The sequence below is a fragment of the Phaseolus vulgaris genome, chromosome 8 (assembly GCF_051622355.1).
Source record: "Phaseolus vulgaris cultivar YP4 chromosome 8, ASM5162235v1, whole genome shotgun sequence".
Taxonomy (NCBI): domain Eukaryota; kingdom Viridiplantae; phylum Streptophyta; class Magnoliopsida; order Fabales; family Fabaceae; genus Phaseolus; species Phaseolus vulgaris.
Window position 1 is genome coordinate 11,831,451 of NC_143505.1, and position 23,396 is coordinate 11,854,846.

General features: G+C 31.0%; 1 long non-coding RNA gene across 1 annotated transcript; it reads right to left on the bottom strand.

The window, feature by feature from the left end:
* Window positions 1-10,491: 10,491 nt before the first annotated feature.
* LOC150025423 (uncharacterized) lies at window positions 10,492-12,455 on the bottom strand. Its single transcript, XR_016515240.1, has 4 exons — window positions 12,156-12,455; window positions 11,901-12,039; window positions 11,197-11,263; window positions 10,492-10,547 (listed from the first exon to the last, which is right to left on the bottom strand). It is a non-coding gene; the product is annotated as an uncharacterized LOC150025423 (long non-coding RNA).
* Window positions 12,456-23,396: the final 10,941 nt, after the last annotated feature.

The window sequence follows — 23,396 nt, forward strand, 5'->3', positions numbered from 1 at the left end:
GTATAGCATCACGGGAGGTATGGTTTTGCATAATTCGTAGTTTTAATGTCTAAAGTGTTGTCCAAGTTGTAGCCGATCACAATGCCAAGGGAGCCAATATTTTTTGTTGTATAGTGCTTGTGTAGTGTGTCGGTGGTTGGTTATCATGTATGCACTCCATGCTGTGGTTGGATGGAATCTGCTGTCAACCTTGAAGCACCACAATGCCTGCTGGTATTCATGTAGCCGGGGGGGAGGGTGAGATTTTCTTCACTGGTTTTGTGGCTTGTGTGTGAAGAATGCTTGCTTGTTTTGTGCTGCATAAATTTGCAGCAAAGGTATGACGTAAGGGGTGCTCATGAGGGAGTTTTATTGTTATGTTGAATGGAATTGATGTGATGGGGGGAGAGTAATTACTATCCAGAGCGGTCAAAGTGTTAGGTGAAGGTAGAACGGTGCTTTATGGCATAGAGGTATGTGTTAAGTGGGGTGTTGGGAGGGTGCACAAGTGGCCATCTGGATTGTTCGTGACAACACATACTGCTGGATTCTTCTAGCATGTAGCCGGTTAGCTCAATCTAAGATATAAACGGTGTAGGAAAGTTTGAACCAAATTGGCTGGGCTTTTGTTGTCTCTTAAATAGTTTTCTTTGTATTGTGTATCTTAGTTTTATCTATGTATAAGGGTTAGGACACCCCTAAAGTGTCCCTTTTAATTCATTAATTCGTTGCTGATAAAAAGAAAAAAAAAAAACTCCGTTTTAAGTGGTTTTGAACATAACCCTAGGTTTTCATTCCTAAAGAATCAATTTCTAATATCTAAACTACCTTATTTAAGATCTAGAATTCATAATAGGTGCAAGGCAGATTACAAATTTTATGTGTTAGGTATGTAGTTACAATCTTAAATGGAGAAAGAAAGATCCTCATACCTCAATGAAATCTCCAAAGCGAAAATCACAAAGTAGGGTATGGAAGAAGATTATTACACTAGAAAAGTTAAAGCATTGGAATCCAACAAGAGATAAAAAAAAATTACAAAATACTCATGAAATAGAATAATGGAGAAGAATAAACATCTTCTAATAGTACTACTCTAACCCTAACCCTAAGAAAGGGAAAATAAAAGAAAATAAAACTCACCTTAGTGTTCTAAGCTTCTTGGTTGTAACTGTTGAGAAGTTGAGTCCCAAACAAAACCTTGAGAATATTTTAAATACGAAACATGTTGCATAGATCAAAGTAGCAAACAAAGTCTAAAAATTACTCAATGAACTAAGAGTCAAATACAATGTGTCAAATAAAGTCTAAACATAAAAGAAGCTCAAGACAAATGCATCAAACAATGATGATAAGCGCTCTACGTTGCACACAAAAAGGCATGAGCTTTACATAAACTAGACGATGATCAAATGAATGTGACAAACGTAGATCATGCGATGAACGAACTAGTGACAGGGAAGCTTCCATACTTAATCCTTTTACTATTACATATGCTCTAAACATGTTTTTGATTATGTTAAGTTAAACAAATCATATTTGATCAAAACACAATGTTTGAATTAAAACTTTAGAATGTTTTCAAAAGGGTTTCAATGAAAATAATTTGTGACTAAGTTGTCTAATATATTGAAAACATTATGAGGTACAATTATATATCTTTGTAAAATATCTTGTGAAACACAATTGTACCTGATTAGGATTTAAATATGTGTTTGAAAAGGTTTTTCAAAATATACTTTGTTAAATATATTCAAGAGAAACTATAAGATTTATTCTAAACTTGGATATATTGATATTGTTTCATTTAATATCTAAGAATAGAATCTTGATAATTCACTTGATATTCTAAGATATTAAGAAATTTTTATTCAGTGATATATTTTCTCTAAGAAATTGAATATATTAAATCACTGGTAATCACAAAGATTTTCTAATATGTTTTTATGAACCATCAAGACATAAAGGAGAATGAGAACAAGTTTCCTTTTCAAGCGTCAAAAGGAATATAACAAAGTTATTGTAAAGCGAGATTTATAGAATACAAATTGAATACATTCAAGCTACTGCACATAACAAGAGACAGAGAATCTCAAAGGAGATTTAATTGAGAAAGAACAAATGAGAACAATCCTCGAAGACGCAAGCTAGAACTTTCCTTATTCAATGTTCGATAGTTAAAAGGTAAGTACATTACTCAATAAAAACTAATTAGACAAGATATTTGAAGAACAAGTACGTGACAAAATGAATAACGTAGCATTAGATAAATCAGATCAATGTTCCAAGAAGAGGAATAAATTGAGAATATTTGTGACACAACAAACAAAACAAAAGGTTTCATACTCAATGTCCAAGATAAATATAGTAAAAGTATATGTGACAAAGATATGATTGAAGATACAAGTCAGAAGCTTTAAAGGGTTAACATTCACATCAAAAGACTATAAAGGAAACAATTCAAATTTCTTCATATGCTCAAAGATGTCAAGAATATAATCAAAGCAAGAGTTACCAAACCCAGCGTCCAACAACTATGTGAACAAAGGAATGAAGGAAAGCTTTATGGGTCACTATCTGAAACAATATATAAAGACCTTGAAAATGAATAACACGACACAAAAACATACAAGCATACAAAGATTATTCAAAACAATTTAGTGTTCATTGTATTAGTGTTCTGAGAGAATATTTTACATCTACTAATTAAAGAACTTGTTGTTTGGGAGTGAGCCTTGTATTATAAATCCTTCACTGTGTGAAATTTACCTTGTAGGCTTTTATTGTTTGCTCTCTTGTCGAGGGTATTTTTCTCACTTGTTGAAAGGTCTTAATCTCAGGGGGAGATTATAATTACATGACGAGGTGTAGAATACTTGTTACCTAAAGAGGTAAATAATACTTAAGGCTCTTAAGCAGGAAGCTTAAGGGAACTGGACATAGCCCAAGCTTGGGGTGAACCAATATAACTACTGTGTGTACACTTTTATCTATCCCTTATCCTTTTAGATATTTGTTGTTTCTAATCCTTACTGTAGGTACGAAATTTGAGTTCAGGCTTTATACAACCCCTCTTCTAAAGCCAACTGCTCCTACAATAACTAAGGAGAAAAACAACAGAAATGAGTGTCATTGTGTAGGTATTTATAGATGATGGTGAGCCTTTGGGAAGGAAAAATGTTGTTGAAGGGAAAAAAAGAAAAAAAAATGGAAATATTTTCCAACACTCACAATTGTAGCACTAGAAGGAAGGAAGGAAGGAAGGAAGGAAGGAAGAGAAAGAAGAAGCTTTGATCAATTGCATGCAATATCTTGGGTCCAACAACATAGTAACTTGTTTGACTTTCTATTCCTCCTCCTTTCTCTCATTTGGTTGTGAGTTTGTGTATGTAATAAGGGGGTGGGTGAGTGACTTGTCTTTTTATTACTAGCGACACTCCCTTTGACTAGCTCAATAAGCCCAACAACACATGGTTGATAGCTCTTAGTTTTTTAGTAATATTTTGGACTAATTGCCTTTTCTTTAGGTGTCTTTTGTTCTTATTTTAGGTTTTTAGATTATATTTGTATTTTCTCCAAAATAATAGAGTTTTAACAAAAAAACCATAAAAATAACATTTCACAACTTTTATTGTGCTTGAATCGTCTATCATGTGCTTTGATAATTTGAAGGACAATTTATGAAATGATTTTGACCTTGGAAGCTTAAATGAAGATATTGAAGAAATGAATACTAGAAACTGAAACTCAAAGAGCAAAATTTATGCAGAAACCAGTAGCATACATTCAAGAGTTCTTGGTCAACCTGCATTAGATGGTCAATATTGCATTCAAAGAAAGAAGTTGATGTTCGTTTAGAACCGATATTTGGGACCGATTGAAAATCACATTCATTTGTAAAGATTAGAAAACACTTAGGTAAAACTTACTTAGATACTTAGTTAGTTAGTTGGTCTGACAAATTGAGTTTATATTTTTTAGTTTTTTGTTGTATGATGTTTTGAGTTCTAAGCAATCTATTCGACTTCTTCTTCTTCTTTTGTGTTTCTTCTTCTCTTTCATTCTTGTTTTTTCTTATTTCTTCTTCCGAAATGGATTCAATTTTAAAAATGAGTTTCAGCCATTCGAACACCATATGTTAAACGATGTTTTGCCTAACATTTTTGTCTTCAAAATATTTTCAAAATTTTGTTTGCGGTTGAAAATAGGTTTTTAAGGACCTACAACCGATTGATTATATTTTTTTCAATATTAAGGAATCCAAATTTGGGTCTCTTGCATTTGAAGTAGAAGAACATTGAACCATTGGGTTCGGTCCCTCTTTTTCATTGTTGAATTGTGTTTCATTTTTCTTTACTGCATTATATTCAATTCACAATTGTTTACATTTTTTTTCATTTACCTTTGAAGTTTACATTTCCTTTTTGTTTTTAATATACTCTAAATCACTCCTAGATTACATTTCATCATGCCTTATTTTACTTCCATAGTTTTTACAGTTATGCAATTTATTTTTTTGCCCTTTACGTTTCTAGCTCTTTATGTTTCCTACAATTTACTTTTCAGACATTTACCATTCTTGCAATATAAGTTTTAATCATCTACATTTCATTGCAATTTCCTTTTTCACGTTCTCGTTTATGTTATTTTTCATTCAATCTAAGTAGAATTATTAGACAGTGTAGTTAGTGATTGTTAATTAGAGAGTTTAATAGTTGTGCTTAGTATGTTTTCAATTCACTTTACTTTCTATAAGTTAGTTTGTTTTACATAAGATGTTTTATTTTTCATATTTTCTTTTGTTTTATAACTATCAAACGATTTAGCAAACGATAGTCATCCAGACTATAATAGTTGTACTAAGTTGTTTTCTTTACAAAATTTTCTTTCATTTTGCATTTTTCTTTTTATAGTATATGTACTTTCGATTTCATTCATGGCTTTACATTTCTGTAGTGTTCTTTATGTTTTAGCATCCATTGTATATTTTGTTGCAATTTTCTCTACTACAATTTTCGTTTCTATTAATCATGTTTATGTTTTGCAGTTTATAATATGAATTTTCTTTTCAGTACTTTACATTTTATCATTTACTTTCAAGCCATTTACATTTCTGGTATCATTATACGATCTATCATACGATTGTCTACTAATGGTATAGTGTACACTTTGTTTTGCATTTTACTTTCCATTTACATAATCTAAATCAAATTCCCTCCTTCTAAATTTGTAAAGAAACAAATATGAAACGACATATTCAATTAACACGTTTTCTTTGGAATTCAACCAAGGTTGACCTTATACTATATTAGGAGAAAGTTTAGTATTTTTGTCTGAAAAACTCAACACGACAAATCAGTTATCAATTATCCTTTTTAATAAATGTTATCACTTGTCTCTGTTGAATTTTATCAATTGTCAAGGGAGGTGAATTGTACTTAGGTTAATTTTCGCAAAGGACAATTTATAATCTTGACAGAAAAATAATTGGTTATTTATGAAACTACATATTAAAATCTTTCTTGAGAGAAGTACAATTAAAAAAAATAAACTAATTATTATAAAAAACAACTAATTGAAATATTCTCTTAAAAATGTTTGATTATGTGTTAAGATATTCACAAAATTAAAGAAATAAAAAAAATTAAGAATGTTAAACACTTCATTATAAAATCCTTAAAGGTAGAATTTAAATATAAATACCATAAAATATTGAATGTTCTAATTCAACAGTATCCTACACTTCTCACTACAACAATAATAAATAAATATTTTAGTACAGGAAGGTCCATCTAGCAAACTATTATATGAAAGTTATCACTTGAAACAAGTTATTCATCCAAAGTATCATTTGTAAGTAATTCAACTAAAGTTTCATTTGTCAGTTATTAAAAAATAATATTATATACAGGTTATCTCGCAGAAGTAATAAATACAAATTAATTAATTAATTGAATATACTATTATGAATATAAAATATTATACTTAAAATAATATTGATATGAAATAATAGACTTCTTGAACGAAAATATTTATAAAATCTTATTTAAATTTAGTATATATAAAAGTATATAGATTTTATGTTGAAACCAATATAAGAATATTACGTGGCACCTCAGATTATTTATCTTATTAATTGATCAATTACTATAATTATCCTATTATATTATTGGTAATTACTTGATGGACGTAATTACTATTACCATAAATAATTAGGGTTTCCCCTTGGGTGTATTATAAATAGAGATTACCAGACAACTAAAGAGACACTCTCATATTCTAACATCACACGGCCGAAACTCATTCTCTAAAGGAATTTTCGAGCCTCTCATCTCTTTGTCTCTCTACTCACATAATTCCATTCTAAGCGATACACCCTAAAGGGGAACCTGATCAAGATCATGTCTTCATCCCTCAGCCATACGATCACGGGTCTACCAGGGAACCCGATCAAGATCATGTCTTCGTCCCTCAGCCATACGATCACGGGTTTACCAGGTATTATTTAATCATCATTATTCTCGTTTCATTATATGATTGAGGAATCCTAATCCAACATGTAGTATCAGAGCGTTTATGTTGCTTAATCGATTCTTCTTTCGTTTTCCCTAAATTTGGAAGAAACGAAGATTTTGATTCAACCTATTGAAATTCGATGTTTTTATTTTGGTATATTATTGAACCATTTATTTTCGAAAATCCACCTTGATATCATAAAAATATTTTTTTTTTCGAGATCCATAATTATTTTAAGATTTTGAAAATTAAAATTTAATATGAATATTTGGAATGGAATTAATTTTGATTCTATGTTCATCATCATTATTGGTTGTTCGTATGAATTTTCGAAAATTAGGAATAAAGAATTTTCGGAATTTAATTATTCCCTTAATTAGGAAATTTCAAAAATAATATTTTTCCTTAATTCAAATTTTCGAAATACAATTGATTCCCTTAATTAGGAATGAATTTGATTTGATTGTGTTTTCCTAAAAAAAAAAAAAATTGATATCTTAGTCTCCAAGTTTTTCCTTATTTAGGATAGTATATTCTTGCCTTATTAATTTTTGGGTATTATTATTATTACTATTTTTGAAAATAGCAATTGTGTCAAACTTGGAAACATATCAATCTAATTAAAATTTTGAAGACCAAATCTAAAATCAAATCCTTAATATTCCGCTACTCACCTTATCGGGTTTACGAGTAACATATTTACGCGTTTCCTTTTATTTATCGAATTAAATATGGTAAATCTCATGATACCGTAATTATGTTTAAAAAAAATACTTATTTTGTTAAACTCTTAATATATATATATATATATATATATATATTAAGTTTGACAAAATTAAAATTATATTTTTTGCTTAAACTTAATAACAGGAGTCTCCCTTCTGTCCAATGGGTTATGTCTTGTTATTTGAGTCTAATTAAGCACCTTCACTTACTTGTGAGTACACTTAATTATTAAATATTCACAATTACTTCTATTCTGTCCAACGATGTTTGTTGCACTTGTGTTTTGCAAACTTAATATCACTACAAAAAAAAGTGTATATTGTGGCGGTTATTTTCGTATAAACTGGCGTTTATAACCGCCGCAATATACGCTTGTGGCGGTTTCCCAAACCACCATAGAACTGGCCGCCACAAAGTTTTATGTGGCGGTTTTACACTACCCGCCGCAACACCCACCACTTTAAACATAGTGTAAGTAGCGACAGTTTTTATATGTAAGTACTGTCAGTTATAACCGTCGTAATTTATATTCATTGAAGAAGATTCTGACACCATAATATACATAAGTAGTGACGGTTTTAACTGACGTAATTCTAATTCTGAATAAATAAAATTTAACCACAACTTTTTTATAATCTCTTTTATAATCTATTTTATACAATTATAAAATTTAACCACCACTTTCTTATAATCTTTTTTATAATCTTTTTTATAATCTGTTTTATACAATTATAAAATTTAACCACCACTTTTTCATAATAAAATAAAATAATGTATGAAGTTATAATCATGCATTCATTTCATTGAAAATTAAAGCACACATAATAATGTTCAAAATTTATATGTAATTGAAAATTAAAACACATAAACCCAAATTTAACCACCACTATTTTATAATTTTTTTTTATAATTTGTTTTATACTATTATAAAATTTAACCGCCACTTTTTCATAATAAAATAAAATAATGTATAAAGTTATAATCATCCATTCATTTTATTGAAAATTAAAACACAAAAAGTTCATGCATCCCTAATAAAGTTTAAAATAACACATAATTGTTCAAAAGTACAAGGCAGTCCAGTATATCATCATGATCAATACATCATCATCAATTAAGCACCACTTCCAACATCCGGTACCTGAAATAAGTTAAAATATGTTCATAATTAATCGACAATTTTTAAAAAATAAATGAAAACAGTATTAGAATAAAATTTTACAACCATGGGATAGATTCATCATTCAAATACCTGAAATTGTACTTAAGCTCAAGAAGAAATGCGGCACAACCACTAGTACAAGCTTGGCACAACTTAATAACATTGTAGCATAGTAAGAATCCTAATAATTCAACTACAGAAATCTAGGACAACAGACCTGATTTGCTAGCATAATAGGCTTACAAATTAGACATTATTTGGACATCTCCTTTCACTAAAAAAATAATGTAATTTCTATAGCATGTTGAAGCATTCTTGAAGATTCTAAACTACAGCAAAATGAATATATGTTTTAATTTATTTCAAGAATGCCAATTATATTTCAAAACTGAAAAGAAAAACTTAATATTTGCACCTCTAAAACAAATTTCTGTGAAATAAAACTTAAAACTTATATTACATCCATAAATCATTATAATTTATTTCAGTCCCTTGTATATTACAACCTCAAATAGTTCTAAAGATAGGTCCCAATTGAAAGAGAAGTGTAGAATGCACGTGGCATAGACAATAAATTAACACTCTTGAAAATGAAAATGTTTCAATTATTGAAACTTTTGAATAATACATTACTAAAATTACACCATAAACAGAGGAATTTACCAGCTTTAGAGAGCCTACGAGCTTCTGACTTTGCCCATGCAGTAAATTCTTCTCCTTGACCAACAACAGACAGTTGAAGTCGGTCTTTCAGAATTGCTGAAAGCTTCTGCTCCCTTTCCTTCTGCCATGCCTACGGTTACAACAAAGAAACAGTTTCAGCTACTAAAATATGAGGGGCAACAGTATAAAGGATTTGGGAAAACCATCATAAAGAACTAGAAAAAAAATACCTTCATATTTTCTTGAATTTTTTGCCTCTGAACTTCAGGATCCTGTATGTCTTCATCAATCTCTATAATGTTAAGGAAGCCAGTGCAAGTTGTCCAATATATTCTTCAAAAACTTCACTTCCGAAAATCATTCCAAATACAGTTATAAGGTCCATCATGGAATCTCTGGAAAAATATCAGTGTATTTAGCAGGTTTCTCAATCCATGAAAACATTCTGTTACATTAGATTCATCTTGAAACATCTAAAATAATTATTTTAGTGGATTCCTCATAAATAAAAAAGCCTTAATTGGTTGATATATATTAATACTAATTTTAGGAGTTACGTTATAAACTAATTTTAGGACTTTATTTTACTGTTTGGTATTATTGCAAATTAGCTAGAATTGTTTGTCTTTCCTTTTAGATAATATAGAATCGATCTAGATTTTATGGTATCACATTTCAGTCTTGAAACAGGATCATCCATCTCTTGTTCTGAGGGATGGTAAACAGGTAATCGGATCACGTCCATATAATTCACAAACTGACACAGGAGAAATATCACATGCCGCACCTGCCAATGTAAATGTACACTTAAATAAAAGAATAAAAACAAATGTTACTAAGAAAGATGACAATTTATACAATAGAAATTACCAAAAGATTTCAAAGAATTAAATTTTATTAGAGTTTCTTATAGAAAATGAGCAGATAAAATTAAAATAAGAATAGTAATAGCATAAACAAATCGTTTCTCCTAGATGGTTAACACAGCATCCTTTGAAGGACAAAAACTGGTCTTTGTTCTAAAACGTACTACATCTTTTTACGCTTTAAACATGCAGAAAGAATGTTTTTGAGCTACTCACGCAAAAGAAAAAATAAAAAGAAATTGCACTATCAACTAGCAAGTATGAAGCCAAGTGAGAATAAAGAGTTCCACTACCTTTCTCACAATTTCAGACATGGCATCATACTTTCAGAAGAACATTCAAGAAAAAGTAACTATATAGAATTCAAACCTTAGGTACACCTCTAGATTCAAAATATAACAATTATCGAAATAGAACAGTTTATATATTGGGTATAAGATTGGCTTTTATAATCAGAATCCAGCAAAAAAACGTGACATTTCATTACTATTTAAGTATTTACCCCAAATATGGTATCCCAGGCAGGGCTAAATCTCTGGTAATGATATCTTAAAATCACAAGAAGTACTGGTGCCTTTGCTAAAAACCACCAGTCTTGAATGGAAGGAGGAACTCTCCATTTGTGGTTGTACCTTCTGTAGAATACCCATATCATTAAATTAAGTGATTGTAAATGATAAATAGAAATGAGTGAAAGAAACTAATAAACTTCGACTACTGTAACCATATGCAACAATTAATAGCAGCAGAATAAATTAATAAACATGAAGAACTTAAAGCTACAGAATTATATTTTAAGATACAGAAATGAGAGGTGTGGCCACTAAGAAGTGAACATAACTAATGAATCTTTAGGTTGAAAGTGGATTTTATAGAGAAAAGAGTGAACTAAAAACATAAACTTCTGCCTGTGGATGAGAACATGGATTTAGTACTAACAAATAGGATAAAAGGTCAAGAAATACAACAACTATAATCATCAAAAATTAATTTTATTATAAATACAAGTTGAAATAAAAGTAGAAAAATCCACATCAATAATTTTATACGCCAGTATATACAAAATCAATACCTTCCTCTTAATATAATAGAGAATAAAGAGGTGGGTAGGGGTAAAAAAAAATTTAATAACTTATAAAAACTGCCAACTACTGTGGCTTCATCTTCTTAAGATTATATAATTTTTTTATATATTGGACACAACAGGATACCAAACACTACCAAATATTGAAAGAATAAATTTGATCAATCCCTCTCCAAAAAAAGAGCAAAGAGGATGATAACCTGGAAATAACATCATTAATGGAGCAGACATTTGGATGAGCTTCTCGAATTCTATCAGTGACAACAGCTGCAGAATGAAAATTCACATGTTAGCTTCATTAGAGATGTTATCGATGATTATGTCCCAAAAAAAGATTGCACGAGATTAAATTTAGCCACCAGTTATAACACTCAATATAACTAATATTCATAACAGGACAACTGCCCTCTAGACAGTGATAAATAGCTTGAGTGCATTTAGATGCCAAAAAGGAAATTTAAATTCAACAAATAAAATTAATTCAGACAAAGGAAAACGAAGATTAATTGTTGTTAGTTCATATTTATGTAGAGACTTTGGAATTCTAATCAGACGAGTGATGCCACCAAACACACTGAATGAGAACTTCTAAGATAAGTCAACTTCCTCAACTACCAACAATGATTAGGCAGTCTTCTAACAAATGGTACATAAAGGTTTATATCGGATCTTCCAATGTATGCCTTACAATTAAACGATTGGGAGGTATGCATATTGTGTAGAAAAATTAAAAAATCAAGACACAAAAAAACTAATGCAGTGCCATCAAAAATATGAAAAGAAAAAACATAAAGCACAAAATAAGGAATACAACAAGGGATTTTACATTCTTTTACTTTGTTCGAATTGTACAGTGTTATAATTATTATAAAGTGCATGCTCATACAAAGATACATATGCGCACCTGAAACACCCTTGAAGTCTGATGACTTTGATTCCCGCTGAACATAGACACAACCAAGACACTTATCACAAGAAGTCTGAGGAAACTCTTTCTCCCCTGCCGCCTCTGTGATAACTTGCTTCAATTGCTCTTTAGCTACCTAGTAAAAAGATGAAACACATAATGAAATACAAAATAGAATCACATGACAAATCCTAAACATCAAACAAAACCGATGGTCGGCATTGATAAGAGAACGCGCGAGCATTTAATTACCTTCAAATTGGTTCCGTGTAGAGGCAGAGAGAGTAGGGTTTTGTGAGGCAGAGAGCGGTAGGGTTCATATGGAGGCAGAGAGCGCAAGGGTTCGTGTGAGGCAGATAACGCTAGGTTCGTGTGAGGCAGCGAACGCTAGGGTTTGTGTGAGGCATACATCGCTAGGGTTCGTGTGAGGCAGAGAGCGCTAGGTTCGTGTGGAAGCAGCGAGCGCTAGGGTTCGTGTGAGGCAGACATTGCTAGGGTTTGTGTGAGGCAGAGAGCGCTCGATTCGTGTGGAAGCAGCAAGCACTAGGGTTCGTGTGATGTGAGGCAGAGAGAAGGACGAGAGTGAAAGTGTTAAAGTTAGGGTTCACTTTGGTTTTCAAAATGAAATTAAAAAAAAAATTATTTTCTTAAGTTTTCAAAAAAAATTCATTTTTCAAGTGAAAAACTGAAGGATTTTTAAATCAAGTTAAAAATGTGAATATAGGAATAAAGGAATAAAGCAAGTTTTCAATTCTGAAGGAAAATTATGACAGTTAAAAATGACATAATTTGAAAGATAATTATGGCGGTTAATGAAATGACGTATTATACTGAAATTTGTGGCGGTTATCAATAACCGCCATATTAAAACCGCCACTTTTTACACATTTTTTTGTAGTGTATGTGCATAAGCTTAAATGTTCACTTCTATCCAAAGATGATGTGTCACATTCTTATTGCACATACCTTACTTATAATTGTTCATTATACTTAAATAATTGGTAATTTAACCAAAGTGAAAGCTGATTGTTTAAGTAGAACCTAATCTAGTCTATTATTTTGATGTTATAATAGATTTTATCACAACTTCTGATGTGAATGTAACAACAAGAATACATGATTCTTTGACATTCTCAGGAGCAACTTGAGTTGGTCATGAAATGGCACTTTACTTAGAATTGGATCAATGTTCTAATTCAAGAACTCACCAAGACTTTGCACCAAACAAAACAATTGGAAACAAAGCTGGAAACGGAAATTCAAACGGTAGAAAAGCAAGTAAAACACTAGAAATTAAAAACTACCAAATGAAAATTGAAGAAAAGGAAGAAGGAGCACTTATAGAAGGGAACTTGTTGGATTTGAGACTTGGAAGAACAATTCACGCCACTTAGAGCCTTGATCCAAGATAAGTGAAGGAGTGCCGCCACTTGAAGCTCACCATTGCACACAAGATAAGGCAAAGGAAGAAGAAGACTCAAAACTCACAATTTCTCTCTAAATTTGACTATAGTCTCTCTACTTCAAAATTCCAATCTGAATTTTACAAAGGCAAGCACCTTATTTATAGCCTAAGAGGTGCTGAAAAATAGGTGGGAAAATTCAAATGAAACTCATTTGAAATTCCCACAAAAAACAAGTCACATGGGAGGTGTGACCTTTTTCTACTATGACACCTCCTAAAAACTACACCTACACCCCCCTTATAAGTCACATGGACAATGTGACTCTCTCTAATACATTCACACCTATTTATTTAATATCCACACCTCCTACAAGAGTCATTCAAATGATGCTCTTTTATTTAATGCTTGGCCTTGCCCCTCATGGTTTGGACTTGGGCTTCTTGGGTTTGGGCTTTCTTGGGCTTGGGCTTTGGGCTTGGGCCTCATCTTTTGCAAAGACTAATAAGAAGAACTTTAAATGCTTTGGCCCTTGTCCATTCTTCCTATTAACAACATCTTTTTTATTCTCATCAGCTTCATTATCATAATGGTTCTTACTTATGCCTGCTTTAGATCTAAGTTTCCCTATGTCACTCTAACTTTTTCCTTAACCTAAGTATCTTAATTCGTCGTCTAACCAACCCCTAATATGGAAATTGAGACCTTGACTGGTGAAAATCGGTGAAGGTTTCCTAGTCCACTTCATTATGACTTCTCTTCCTTCTGCGTTTGAAGCCTTCAAAGTCAATTATAATACTCAGAAGGACAAATGGTCCATGAGTGAGTTGATTGCTATGACTGTTCAAGAAGAAGAGCGCCTGAAGCTGGAGAAACCAAATGTTGCTTACCTCGTGGCTACTGAATCAAAGAAGCGGAAGGGCAAATTCCATTGAAAAGGAATCTAATAAGGTCCCTAAAACTTATGCAAGTGCACCCTCCAGCTCTAACAAATCCACTAGCAAGTCCTATTGCAAGTTCTGCCGCAAGGTAGGACTTAAGCAGTCTAAGTGCTCAAGCTTTAAGGAGTGACTAGCTAAGAAAGGTAATCACCTAAATAAGATAATTAAGTCCTTTAATTTAAATGTTCCAACTAATACTTGGTGGTTTGACTCTGGTTCTATGGTTCATGTGACCAATTCAATCCAGGGATTCCTTACAATCCGGAAGCTGGAAAGAAACCAAAGAACACTTAAGATGGGGAATGGACAAGAACTATTTGTCGAAGCTATGGGAACCTTAGAATTGCTTATGAAAACTGTAAAATGTATTAAACCTTTTGATACCTTATATATTCTCGAAATTACTCAGAATCTTGTATCAGGACCAAAGTTAGACATTGATGGTTTTTATGTTTCCCATGGTCATGGCAAACTTACTATTTCTTTAAATTCTCAATTGTTTTGGTACTGGTTTTCTGGATAACGGTCTCTATAAGTTAGAACTAGATGATAGCTTCTCCAAATCTTTGTTATCATATAATATTAATGAGAACTTAACAAAGACCAAGAGAAAACGAGACTTAGAAACTTCATCCATGTTGTGGCATCAACGTTTAGGCCATATTTCACGAGATCGCTTATTTCGACTTGTGAAGGATGAAGTCTTACCATCTCTCGATTTCACTGATTTTGGAACATGTGTCAAATGCCTCAAAGGAAAAATGACATCCACGACTAAGAAAGGTGCCATTAGGAGTTCAAAATTATTAGAACTTATTCATACTGACATTAGTGACCCTTACAGCATCGTTGGAATATCATGACATAATTCATTTATCACTTTTATAGATGATTATTCTCGTTACATGTACTTGTATCTCATTAAGAAAAAATCAGAATCACTTACAACTTTTAAAGATTATAAAACTGAAGTTGAAAAACAACTTGATCTTCAAATAAAAGTTGTGCGATCAGATAGAGGAGGTGAATACTATGGTAGACATACTGATTTGGGACAAGCCCATGGTCCATTTTATGAGTTTTGTAAAAGCCAGGGGATTGTGAACCAATACACCATGCCCGGTACTCCTCAACAAAACGATGTTGCTGAAAGGAGAAACAAGATCCTAATGAACATGGTGCGTAGTATGTTAGCCAACTCCAATTTGCCCTTATTCCTCTGGACCGAGGCATTAAAGCAGCAGTTCATATACTCAATATAGTTCCTTCCAAATCTGTCCCTAAAACTCCTTCTGAACTTTGGACTGGAAGGAAACCGAGTCTTAGATATATGAAAGTATGGGGCTGCCTTGCTGAAGCTAAAGTTTATAACCCTTTCTTAAAGAAGCTTGACATGAAAACAGTAACTTGTCACTTCATCGGGTATCCCGATCACTCAAAGGGTTATAGATTTTATTGTCCTTCCCACGTCACCCGCATTGTAGAAACCAAGCATGCTCATTTCCTAGAGGATTTCAAGATCAGTGGGAGCAGTGACAATCCTTACCTGGATTTACTAGAAGTACAAGAGGCGGGGGGAGATCTACATCGACTACTAATTTGCCTCTGATCATTCCTCTTGTACCCACTCCACGCGTCACTGCACCACCTACTCCACGCTCAGAACCTGATGCTACTCTGAATCCATCCGAGAATGAAGGCACCCTGAACAACAAACATCAGTACAATGCAGAACCCGCTAATCAGCTCAGGAGGTCATCTAGAACTAAAACTGCTACTAATTTTGATGATTATGTAACCTACCTGACTGAAGCAAAAATGGATGCCAAAAGGTATACTGATCCTACCTCTTACAATGAAGCCATTACTAGTGATCAATCTTCTGAATGGAATAATGCCATGCTCGATGAGCTTGACTCCATGAAGAAAAACAATGTTTGGGATCTAGTAGAATTACCCGACGGAGTAAAACCCGTAGGATCTAAATGGGTGTTCAAAACCAAGCTAGATCAGAATGGAAACATTGAACGCTTCAAAACAAGATTGGTTGCAAAAGGGTTCACTCAAAAAGAGGGAATTGATTATCAAGAGACCTTTTCACCTGTCTCTCGAAAAGATTCCTTAAGGATCGTAATGGCCCTCGTAGCTCACTTTGATCTATAGCTACATCAGATGGACGTCAAGACCGCTTTCCTTAACGGCGACTTGTATGAAGACGTGTACATGCAACAACCAGAAGGTTTTAAACCTGAAGGTCAAGAACACCTAATCTGCAAGCTGAAGAAATCCATTTACGGGCTGAAGCAAGCCTCACGGCAGTGGTACATAAAGTTTGATGAAGTTATGAAGAAACAAGGTTTCCTTAAGAATCAAGTGGATCAATGCACCTACCTCAAGATGAGTGGGAGCAACTTTACTATACTTGTCCTTTACGTAGATGACATTCTATTGACAAGTAATAGTATATACATGTTGCATGAGTCAAAGCGCATACTTTCGCATAATTTTGACATGAAGGATCTCGGAGAGGCCGCTTATGTTATTGGCATCGAAATATACCGAGATAGAGCTAAGGGGATTTTGGGATTATCCCAAAGGGCCTACCTTGACCGTGTCCTCACTCGTTATAACATGCAGCATTACTCTCCTTCTGTGGCTCCAGTAATTAAGGGAGATGTTTTCGGTTCTTTTCAATGTCTGAAAACAGAGGCTGAAAAGGAGCAAATGGCGATGATACCTTATGCATCTGTAGTTGGAAGCATTATGTATGCTCAAGTCTGTAATTGTCCGGATATCGCGTACACTGCTGGAATGCTAGGCCGGTATCAATCTAATCCTGGTCTAGATCACTGGAAAGCAGCTAAGAAAGTACTTCGATATCTACAAGGCACAAAAGACTATAAGTTGACCTATAGGAGAAGTGACAGTTTAGAAGTGGTGGGTTATTCTGACTCTGATTTTGCAAAATGCAAAGATGACAAGAAATCCACTTCTGGGTATATCTTTATGTTAGCAGGCGGGCCTATCTCATGGAAGAGTCATAAGCAGCAATTAACAACAACCTCAACAATGATGGCAAAATATGTTGCAGTGTACAATGCAACTTGTCATGGAATGTTGTTGCGAAATCTTATCGCTGGACTCAAAGTCATTAACTCCATTTCCAGGCCATTGAAGCTTTATTGTGATAACTCAGCTGCCGTTAGTTTTTTGAACAATAACAGTTTGAGTGGCGCTGGATTATATCTTGATACAAAGTACTTGTTCGTACGTGAGCAAGTTGAGGAAAATAAGCTTTGTGTTGAGTATATTAGTACTAAAAATATGCTTGCGGATCCGATGACTAAAGGTCTCCCACCTAAAGTATTCGAAGAACATGTTTCGAAGATGGGATTATCTAAAGACCTTATTTAGCATATTTGTACTTACTTATGTTTAATAAAATTTCCTCATTTACCTTGATTTGTGTGTCCTTAAATATGTTTATGCATGCCTAAATATACATAGACACTAACTGTACAAAACAAAGTCTAAAGGGCTTACTTATCAATTGATCCTAAAATTTACTTAAGTTTTAAATTTGTATTGTAGTATGATTAATGGGGGTCTTGAGTTGAATACTGATTCAAAGACTGTATTTCTCTGCTACAATTACAGTTTAGGACTAAAATGAGTATTAAAATCTGGCCAGACTTATCTAATGCTCATAATAAATAATCCTTTGGCCAAGTGGGAGAATGTAAGAATATTATGTGGCACCTCACGATTATTTATCTTATTAATTGATCAATTACCATAATTATCCTATTATATTATTGGTAATTACTTGATGGACGTAATTACTATTATCATAAATAATTAGGGTTTCCCCTTGGGTGTATTATAAATAGAGATTACCAGACAACTAAAGAGACACTCTCATATTCTAACATCACACGGCCAAAACTCATTCCCTAAAGGGATTTTCGAGCCTCTCGTCTCTTTGTCTCTCTACTCACATAATTCCATTCTAAGCGATACACCCTAAAGGGGAACCCGATCAAGATCATGTCTTCATCCCTCAGTCATACGATCACGGGTCTACCAGGGAACCCGATCAAGATCATGTCTTCGTCCCTCAGCCATACGATCACGGGTTTACAAGGTATTATTTAATCATCATTATTCTCGTTTCATTATATGATTGAGGAATCCTAATCCAACAACCAATATATAGATTTTTTTGGTGTACATTTTTTTTTTATAATTCACTACAATAAAATCATGAAATAGAAACCAATTTTATAAACAAAAAATAATATCAGTTGCTATAGTGACTAAATTAGAAACCACTTTCGAGACTAAAAAAAATTAGTTTCTAAATTAGTTTCTATTATTGTTAAATGGTTTCTAAATTGGTATCTAATTAGCAACTAAGGTTTTAACTACCAATTTAGAAACTATTTAACAATAATAGAAACTAATTTAGAAACCAAATTTTTTCAATTTCCAAAATGGTCTCTAATTTAGTCACTATAGCAACGAATTATTTTTTGTTTCTAAAATTAGTTTTTATTTCATGATTCTCTTGTAGTAATTGTATCTTTATTAATATTTAACAATAATAGAAACTAATTTAGAAACCAAATTTTTTCAGTTTCCAAAATGGTCTCTAATTTAGTCACTATAGCAACTAATTATTTTTTGTTTCTAAAATTAGTTTTTATTTCATGATTTTCTTGTAGTGATTGTATCTTGATTAATATATTTTTTTACAATTAATGAAGATGAATATTTTTGGTCTGATGTAGTCACTACAAGAAAATCATGAAATAGAAACCAATTTTTAGAAACCAAAATAATTAGTTGCAATAGTAACTAAATTAGAGACCATTTTAGAAACTGAAAAGAAATTTGGTTTCTAAATTAGTTTCTATTATTGTTAAATAGTTTCTAAATTGGTATCTAATTAGCAACCAAGGTTTTAGAGACTAAATTTAGAAACTAAATAATTGGTGTCTAAACCTTTAGTTGCTAATTAAATACCAATTTAGAAATTATTTAACAATAATAGAAAATAATAGAAACTAATCTAGAAACCAATTTTTTTTTAGTTTCTAAAATGGTCTCTATTTTAGTTCCTATTGTAACTAATTATTTTGGTCTCTAAAAATTGGTTTCTATTTCATGATTTTCTTGTAGTGAGTGCATCAAATGGAGCACACGTAATTGCTCGAAATCGCAATGGAGAAAGGGAGGTTCTGATGAACCCTAATTGCATATGAAAAAGAGAAAATGACTTAAGCATAAAAGAGAGAAAAGCAAAGAAAAGAAAATACAAAAGAAATTCTTATTTACTTGTGTTTTAGAGAGTAATATACATGGTGTATATATAAGAAAAAGACTAAGACCTAGCTGAAACAGAAAAGGAAAGTTAGGTCAAACAAACAAAGTCCAATAACTTAAAACAGAAAAACTAAATATATTAACATATTTCATTTTATTATTTTATTTTTTAAATTTTAAAATCATGTAAGAGGAATTCTGCCATTTTATCATTGAGCACTTTTGATTTCGTTAACCTCTTATTCCTCCTTTAACTCATTATTTTAAGTGTATAAGGCACAACTTTCTTGGGAGAGTTTTTTTAAGAGAATAAGAAGAAGGCAACAACAGTAGAAAGAGAGAGTATACCCTTGTCTAGTTCCCACACCCAATCCCACATATGAAAGAAAATAACTTTCATCTCCAGTCACTCTCCGCTGCTCCACTCCACTCCGACAGAATTTGAAACAATGAGTGTACCATACATAGTTCACACCACAATCATCTCTAAAAGTGGGTGAACATATCCTTTAAGAGGAAGATCGTTCAAGATCTCCCTTGTGTTGCTCGCAGTTGAAGAAATTGAAGAGGAGAACGAGAGAAAATCATGGTATCACAAGTTTCAACACATCCATTTTTCTGGATTGGAAGTGGAAGAAGATTGAACTGGTGAGAGATTTAGAGATTAAACTTTAATCTCTTGATTTGTGGAGTTGGTTTTGTTGAATTGCTTTTGTATGTTTAGTTTTGGTAAACTAGAATTTGGAAAGAGAATCATGTTTCTTGCAAAGTTTTATGTGATAGATATAAATACGGATAAAAAAAAATCCAAATACACAAGGGCATGAATGCTTGTGATCCCTCTAGTATATATTAAGAGGATTCTTCCTCGTAACTTTTTTTCAGAGTACACAAATCTTTTTCAATTTTATCCTTATTAATATATCTCATTTTATTATTTTTTAAAAATTACGAGAATGAACATTTCGTCATTTCATATGAATAACTTCAAAATAATTTTATTTTATTTTATTTTTTAAATTAATGTTAAGAGATAGTTTTTACATGCAAACGAAAGGCATAACCTTTATGGGAGATTTTTTTAGGGGATAAGAAGAAGACAACGACAAAAGAAAGAGAGAGAACACCTTCGTCTTCATTATTTCCTTTTACATATTATTTTTTGTTTTTCAATTTCGTATCCAAGATTATTTTGATATATGCAGCCTCAGATTATTACAGTGATTTTGAAAGTCCATTTGCATTGCAAAGTTTGCGAGTAGAAAATCAAGACGAGTATGAAAAAAATAAAATATTTGTGTAACATTTTTTGTGTACTAACATTAAATTTCTATAATTGCAAAAATCAATCAAAATAAAAATTTATGAATTTATGAAATAAAAAATATGGATACACATAACACAACATCTATGTTTTCACTACTATATATAATGACAAAAGATACACTTATTATAGATGTATAGAAAATTGAGTAAAAATTATCTTAGTAAGTTTGCAAGTTAAGTTATCCATGGTGGAGATGTAAGCAAAATGAGAAATAAAAAATAGTAATTTCATAACCTATTATATTATTATATATAATAGATATTAACATTAGTGATTGAGATTTTTCTATATATATAATATTTTAAGTGGTGAAGGTTGTCTTCAAGGTTCATGTCATGTCTTTATTTTGATGTAGACTTTGTATGTTCAATTAATTAACGATGATATAGTTTGTGCATAGTTCATATAAATATAACGTAACATTATAATAAATAAATAAATATAATGTAACATTATAATAAATAAATAAATATTTTAAAATATAAATTATATTATAATTGAAATTATCATAAATAAATATTATTAAATATATAGATATATTTTGGATTTAATAATTTATATTGATGTAAATTTACTTTTAATTAGAAAATAATTGTTGAAATATATCTATCTTGGATTCAACTTGGTGATGGTTGGGGCCTTTAAGTCAAGTCATTGTTTTTTTTTATTTTTGTCTTTGTATGCTTAATTAACTACTAATATTTATTTTAAACATCTAAAATAGATAATCAATAAATATTTTTAACGTATGTATTTTTTAATATGATTAAAATTAATGAAAAATATTTTTTTTTAAATATATGAATTAAATTTTATATACTATAGTTTATAATATTATGTACTTTTATTTTATTAATTGCTGAATTATGTCTATTTTGGATTTCAACCTATAAGTTGACGTCAAGTCATCCTTTTTTATATTTTTTTAGTCTTTATATATGCTTTGTTATTAATAATTTAGATAATATATACATATATTTTTTAAAATTAAAATAAATATCAAATAAATATTTTTATGTATAAAACATATTATAATTAAACTTTATGAAATATAATTATATTAAATATATAAAATATATTTTCTTTTAAGTTTATAAATAATTTATATGATGTAAATTTATTTTTAATTATAACATAATTATTGAGGAATGTTTATTTTGGATTCTACTTGGGGTGATTGGCCTAGTCAAGTCATCTTCTTTAAATATTACTTCTATTTTAGTATAAATATATCATAATATTTATTCATATTATTAAAATAAAATAAGTATTTTTAATGTATAAATTATAGTAGTTTGGTACTCAATTTTAAGTATTTTTTAACTTTTTTCATTAATTAAAAAATTTATTCTTTATGACTCATTTCAAGATGCATGCTCCTTCTTAGTGAGTCTCATGAGTTGATGCTTTTAATTTTGTTTATTAGATGAATTTAAAAGGTCAACCAATTTAGAAAAATTATGGCTGTATTAATTAAAACGGTCTGAGCAACAAATTTGTATCTTGATTTAACCCATAATGAACTAGAAGGAGCAGTCAATAATTTTCTTAGTTATTTTAAAACATTTATTTTTATTATATATATATATTTATATAACAGTCATTAAAATAATAATAATTCATAATAATAATCTAATAATAAAGGAAATTATTTTATTACTTTAATTGGTGTATGTATTTATTTTTTGAAATTTTTTAATTCTTGCAGGATTATCCACTCTCACCCGTGACATATATTCTGGATCTAAGTTTTAATGAAATCAACATTTTGTGGTGCATGGAGGTATTGAAGAACATTAAATTTACAAAACTTAATTAATGGTTTTCTTATGAAAGACAAATTATGACATTTTGAAGCAGCTAAATGTTATTTAGCCAAAGTTCGTGTATATTTGCATAGGTTTAGTTAATTCACCTTACATCTTTCAGGTTTAGAAAAATACATCTGTTTTTAACATTGTTTTTGCTTTCAGCAATTTACCTGCGGCCAAGGTATTGGAGGTGTGGAGTAAGGTTGTTTGTTTGTATAAGATGTGTGCAGAAATGCACAAATTGAAGTGAGGGAAGGATGAGAAATCTATAAATAATATTAAATCAACTTATTTTAAAAGAAATTTTTCCATTTATCATTACAACTTTTTTTATTTGAAAAAAAAAATAGCAAAAAATTTATTAAAAGTAAAAATAAATTGGACAACGTGATTCATTCTTGCCCACAAATGACAATCTCTGTGAATGACATGTTATAGTTAACAGGTTTATTTTTTTATTACTTTTTTCTCTCTCAACCTCACTTCAAGTTTAGGTTTTTGTTTTTTACCAGAACATTTGAAAGGTATCCGAATAACCATTTTCAAAAGGCTACTATACCATAGTAGTTTTTTTTTTTTTCCTTTTTATTTCTCAACTTCTTTACATCACTTTTTTTACCAAAAATGTACAACATGTAATGCTATAATATGACAAAAAGATACATAATAGAGAGGAATAGAAAATT